We start from the raw sequence: 6895 nt of genomic DNA on the forward strand, positions 1-6895 counted from the left end.
ATGGGAATCGAACCCACAACCCTGGCGTTGCAAACGCCATGCTCTACCATCTGAGCTACATCCCTGCCGGCCATTCCCTCCCCTACCCTGGACGACGCTGGGCCCAATTGTGCGCCGCCCCATGGGTCTCCCGGTCGCGGCCGGCTACGACAGAGCCTGGATTCGAACCAGGATCTCTAGTGGCACAGCTAGCACTGCGATGCAGTGCCTTAGACCACTGCGCCACTCGGGAGATGTTACATTCAGCTGGGTGAATGGAATATGAGTGACAGTCATCCAATATGCTGTAATAGAAATAAGGCCATGCTCATTAATAAAATAATTATCCTCCCTAATCTTAAACGGCACCGACCGCCACTGTTGCATGTAGGTGGGGATAAAGTGACTAGGCAACAGGATAGATAAAAAACAGTAGCAGCGAATGTGATGAGTCAAAAGAGTTTAAAGGGAAAAGGGTGAATGGGAAGCTCTTGATTAACTATTTAACTAACTATTTAGCAGTCTTATGGCTCAGGGGTAGAAACTGTTCAGTGTCCTGTTGGTTCCAGACTTGGTGCATCGGTACCGCTTGCCATGCGGTAGCAGAGAGAACAGTCTATGACTTGGGTAGCTGGAGTCTTTGACAATTTTTAGGGCCTTCCTCTGACACCACCTGATATAGAGGTCCTGGATGGCAGGGAGCTCGGTCCCCAGTAATGTACTGGGCCGTACGCACTATCCTCTGTAGCGCCTTGCGGTCAGATGCCAAGCAGTTGCCATACCAAGTGGTGATGCAGCTAGTCAAGATGGTCTCAATGGTGCAGCTGTAGAACTTTTTGAGAAGCTGAGGGCCCATGCCAAATCTTTTCTGCCTTCTGAGGGGGAAGAGGCGTTGTTGTGCCTTCTTCACGACTGTGTTGGTGTGTGTGGACCATGATAATTCCTTAGTGATGTGGAGACCAAGGAACTTGAAGTTCTCGACCTGCTCCACTACAGCCCCGTCGAAGGGGATGGGGGTGTGCTCGGCCCTCCGTTTCCTGTAGTCCACGATCAACTCCTTTGTCTTGCTGACGTTGATGGAGAGGTTGTTGTCCTGGCACCACACTGCCAGGTCACTGACCTCCTACCTATAGGCTGTCTCATCGTCGTCGGCGATCAGGCTAACCGTTGTCGTGCTGTCAGCAAACTTAATGATGGTGTTGGAGTCATGCGCAGCCATGCAATCGTGGGTGAACAGGGAGTACAGGAGGGGACTAAGCACGCACCCGTGAGAGGCCCCTGTGTTAAGGGTTAGCTTGGCGGATATGTTGTTGCCTACCCTCACTACCTGGGGGCGGCCCGTCAGGAAGTCCAGGATCCATTTGCAGAGGGAGGTGTTCAATCCCAGGGTCTTGAGCTTAGTGATGAGCTTGGGGGGCACTAAGGTGTTGAACGCTGAGCTATAGTCAATGAACAGCATTCTCACGTAGGTCTTCCTCTTGTCCGGGTTGGCGAGGGCAGTGTGGCGTGCAATACAGATTGCGTCATCTGTGGATCTGTTGGTTGGTTTACGAATTGGAGTGGGTCCAGGGTTTCTGCGATGATGGTGTTGATGTAAGCAACGACCAGCCTTTCAAAGCATTTCATGGCTACAGATGTGAGTGCTATGGGGCAATAGTCATTTAGACAGGTTACCTTGGTATTATTGGGTACAGGGACTATGGTGGTCTGCTTGAAACATGTAGGTATTACAGACATGGTCAGGGAGAGGTTGAAAATGTCAGTGAAGACACTTGCCAGCTGGTCAGGGCATGCTCTGAGTATGCGTCCTGGTCATCCGGCTGGCCCTGCGTCCTTGTGAATGTTAACCTGTTTAAAGGTTTTACTCACATCGTCTACGGAGAGCGAGATCGCACAGTCATCTGGAACAGCTGGTGCTCTCATTTATGTCTTTCTGGAAATGTAATAAGGTCAATTAAAGTTGTGTGTGTTTGGGAAATCATGTGAATCAGGGGGTAACTGGACCATACTAGAACTCCCAGTGTCAGCAATGGCCTCAATCCTTTGCCAGATAGCCTAGAGCAGGGGTAGGCAACTAGATTCAGCCGCGGGCCGATTTTTGTCGGAGTGGATGGTCGGAGGGCTGGAACATAATTATAATAATTTGTACACTGAAAATTGACCACAACTAAGCCAAAAAGAGATTGTATTTGAAAATAACAATAATTGTATACCTTGATTACATTGAGACATGATCACGTTTTTTATTTTATTCACGGGAATGCTTGGGAACAGATTTCCTAAATTAAACTAATTTTTAGCTGAAGTCCTGGTGATGTTAGTCTTTCTTTACCTGAAATCCCCCCCAAAAAATCACTTGCGGGCCGCCTGTTCCCGACCCCTGGCCTAGATGCTCACTTGACCACACATGGTAGGGGCAACACACTCTCTGTGGGTCAAAGAGTTCACACTCCTTGTGCGTGTGTGTGTGTTTGTGGTGTGTGTTTGGACATGGCCAGTGTGGGTAGCTGTCCATGTTCCCAGACCACTGCCACCTGCCACCGTCTCTGGGCTGGTTGGGGATCAGGTTGTCAAAGGACAATTTAGAGTCAGACAACACCGTCTGGATCTAGCTGGAATGACTCAGAGCTGGTGTTTGTGCTTGCGTGTTTGTGTGTGCGTTTTACTTATTGGCAAATGAGAGTAGGAAACAGTAAAGTTGATATCACAGAGGATTTCACAGATGCCTCATTACACTGCTGAGAGGGGCTTTGTAAATAGATACAACATGTGGCAAATAAGATATCAACATGAGATCCTTTATATTAAGGGCTGAGATTTGTTATAGAGCTGTGTGCTTTCGTTCCGAACATAGTCATTTGCATAATGATGTTTTGTCTAGATATGTGGACTCTTCCTCTTTTGCTGTTCAGTATGTAGTCTGAATCATATCTATCAAAGATCTTTAGGATAATCCCTCTACACAGACTAGATATTATTAAATCCCTCCTTTCCCTTGTTACATTGCATTGAGGGTGGTACTCAGTGGGGATTCTGACTGAGGGTCTGGGTAAGAGGCGGTGCTTTCTCTCTCTTTGACAGCCTCTGACCTACTTCCACCTGGGTTTCACAGCTTATAATGGTTTACCCTGAGCAGCATATCCAATTGCTAAGTGCGCTCTGAGCCGAGTGGGCCATCCTAAGTGTGTGCACAGGGGGCTGTACACAGTATAGGGGTTGGTTGTCACACGTGATCCTCTGTAGCTCAATTGGTAGAGCATGGCGCTTGTAATGCCAGGGTAGTGGGTTCAATCCCCGGGACCACCCATATGTAAAAATGTATGCACACATGACTGTAAGTCGCTTTGGCTAAATGGCATATTATATTATTATTATTATTATGGGGTTGGTTGTCACAGTGTTTGCTAGTAGCTTCTTCCTGTTGTAACAGGAAATTAAGCAATATAGTATACAGTCTTAGAAATAGCCTTTCTTTGATTTAACCATATTCCTGACAAAATTCAGCATTTTATGCCTTGATAATAACAGATGACATTTTGAGTAAATTTGTCTGTGTGTTTGCACATGCATGTGTGCTTGTGTGGTGTGACAGAAAAATAGGAAATGAAGGGAGCTCTTTATTCAGGATACATCACCATGAAGAGAATGACATTCATAATGATGCATTTCTGTATTGTACAGATCAGGGAACCATGATGTCATTCTGTTACCATCATTCGTTTACCATGGAATTGCCCACAACCAATGCCATTTTTTTAAATAATGGAGTTGAATGTGACAACCAACCCCACATTCCATGGGACAACCCCCGCTGCTAATTAAGATGCTATTACCACATGGCCTGACCTAGGAACTCAGAAGTAGGTTTGAAATATAGCTCTCCCTTTCCTATTTTCAACGAACATAATGGATACTCCCAAAATTCTAACATTTACAAAGAAAAGCTTTTTATTTATTTTTCCTTTTACCTATATATATATATATTTTTAATCTCCTCACTTCAATGTGTTTTCATGCTGATATGAATTGACCAGGTGGATGAGTTCTTTCAAATAATTCACACATTTTAACCTTAAAATTATTACACAGCACCATTTAGATTGGGTGCTGTGACAACCAACCCCGGTCTCCCCTAAGCCTTGTCCGAGCCAGAATGACCCATTGGGACAGGAGCCTGTCTCATGTTTCTGTAGCGTGAGACAGCTTATTGTTACTGTACATGTACACCACCTGGACACAACGCTAGTTGCTGCTGCTAACCCTGTGTATAAGAGTTAGACCACTTTGGTTACATTCTCAGACTACTGGCAGCACATGTATCTACCTTGGCAGATCAGTTGTGTTGTGTTTCACTGAGAGCAGGGAGACGAAGACTAAATGGAGGTCTGAAAGGAGTAAAAACAAAATGTGTTCACAACCAGAAGTAGGAAGACAGTAATTTATTTTGTGAAAGTCAATATTTACAAAGGCTTTGGTGTATGTTTAATTTAGCCTAATTCAAGTGGATCTTCAGAATATTGTTGTCCATGCTTGAACTTGTTACTCAAATTTATACAATGTATATTATTTTGGCTACTATTGGAAGAAAATGGGACGATAAAAAGCATTATGTCCTCCAACTAAACACAAATATCACTCGTACCTTTAACATTGCACTTGTATGATCCCCCTCTGTGTAGTCCTGAGACCTTGGACCTTGGCTCGGAACTCACCTCCCACACACAGCACCTGATCCCAGACCTGTTGGAGGATGTTGTGGATGGAGAGCCTGGCTGTGTTCTCACCTGCTCTGCTTATCCTAGACCAGCTGGGGAGCCTAGCCAACAGGATGAGGAAGATCCTGGATCAGCTGGGGAGCCTAGCCAACAGGAGGAGGAGGAGGATCCTGGACCAGCTGGGGAGCCTAACCAACAGGGGGAGGAGGATCCTGGACCAGCTGGGGAGCCTAACCAACAGGAGGAGGAGGATCCTGGACCAGCTGGGGAGCCTAACCAACAGGAGGAGGAGGATCCTGGACCAGCTGGGGAGCCTAACCAACAGGAGGAGGAAGATCCTGGACCAGCTGGGGAGCCTAACCAACAGGAGGAGGAAGATCCTGGACCAGCTGGGGAGCCTAGCAAACAGGAGGAGGAGGAGGATCCTGGACCAGCTGGGGAGCCTAACCAACAGGGGGAGGAGGATCCTGGACCAGCTGGGGAGCCTAACCAACAGGAGGAGGAAGATTCTGGACCAGCTGGGGAGCCTAACCAACAGGGGGAGGAGGATCCTGGACCAGCTGGGGAGCCTAACCAACAGGAGGAGGAGGATCCTGGACCAGCTGGGGAGCCTAACCAACAGGAGGAGGAAGATCCTGGACCAGCTGGGGAGCCTAACCAACAGGGGGAGGAGGATCCTGGACCAGCTGGGGAGCCTAACCAACAGGAGGAGGAGGAGGATCCTGGACCAGCTGGGGAGCCTAACCAACAGGGGGAGGAGGATCCTGGACCAGCTGGGGAGCCTAACCAACAGGAGGAGGAGGATCCTGGACCAGCTGGGGAGCCTAACCAACAGGAGGAGGAGGATCCTGGATGTCCCAGGGGAAGGTGGGTCTCTGTGGTGCTGTGGCACCGCCTTCATACTTCCTGAGTTTACCCCTCTCTGTCCCAGAGTTCCCGGGGGGTTGAAGATTACGTCAGTTAGTCACTCTGCCCCATATGACCCCTGCATCTGTTCACTTACTTTACATGCAGTTTAATCATTCATTAATGCTTCATTGTGATGTTCTTATCGAGAAGAACAAGGTGCTCCAACTTAACCTGCCTGCTCAAGTCTCAGGTCATTATAGTAGACAGGCTGTTTGGAAAAGTATTGAGGAATGCACTTCAGCTTGGATATTTCTTCCTGAGCAGGACAAGGTCACAACAGGAGGAAGACCCGGCCACCTCCTCCAGCATAAAGGAGGAAGAGTACGAGGAGACGGAGAGGGGCACAACCCCTTTAGCCATCTGTGGACTCATGGACCACAGTAAAGAAGACTATTACCAGGTGTGTAAAGAGCTCTCTCTATCTCTCTCTATCTCCCCACTACTCTCTCTCTCTCTCTCTCTCTCTCTCTCTCTCTCTCTCGCTCTCTCTCATCTCTCTCTCTCTCTCTCTCTCTCTCTCTCTCTCTCTCTCTCTCTCTCTCTCTCTCTCTCTCTCTCTCTCTCCCCACTACTCTTTCTCTCTATCTCCCCACTACTCTCTCTCTCTCTCTCTCTCTCTCTCTCTCTCTCTCTCTCTCTCTCTCTCTCTCTCTCTCTCTCTCTCTCTCTCTCTCTCTCTCTCTCTCTCTCTCTCTCTCTCTCTCTCTCTCTCTCTCTCTCTCTCTCTCTCTCTCTCTCTCTCTCTCTCTCCTCTCTCTCTCTCTCTCTCTCTCTCTCTCTCTCTCTCTCTCTCTCTCTCTCTCTCTCTCTCTCTCTCTCTCTCTCTCTCTCTCTCACTCTCTCTCTCTCTCTCTCTCTCTCTCTCTCTCTCTCTCTCTCTCTCTCTCTCTCTCTCTCTCTCTCTCTCTCTCTCTCTCTCTCTATGTCTCCCCACTACTCTCTCTCTCTATCTATCTATCTATCTCCCCACTACTCTCTCTCTCTATCTATCTCCCCACTACTCTCTCTCTCTATCTCTCTCTATCTCCCCACTACTCTCTCTCTCTATCTCTCTCTATCTCCCCACTACTCTCTCTCTCTCTATCTCTCTCTATCTCCCCACTACTCTCTTTCTCGCTCTCTTTCAATCTCTCTCTCTCTCCCCCCACTACTCTCTCTCTCTCTATCTCTCTCTATCTCCTTCAATCTCTCTTGCTCTCCCTCTCTCTCACTCACACATCACTTTCCTCAATAACAATGCAAAACAAAGGATTGGTGATTCACCCTCAGCTCAACACACTTTAAGTGTATAC

This window comes from Coregonus lavaretus (genome assembly GCF_964263955.1).
Source record: "Coregonus lavaretus genome assembly, chromosome: 36".
Classification (NCBI taxonomy): Eukaryota; Metazoa; Chordata; class Actinopteri; order Salmoniformes; family Salmonidae; genus Coregonus; species Coregonus lavaretus.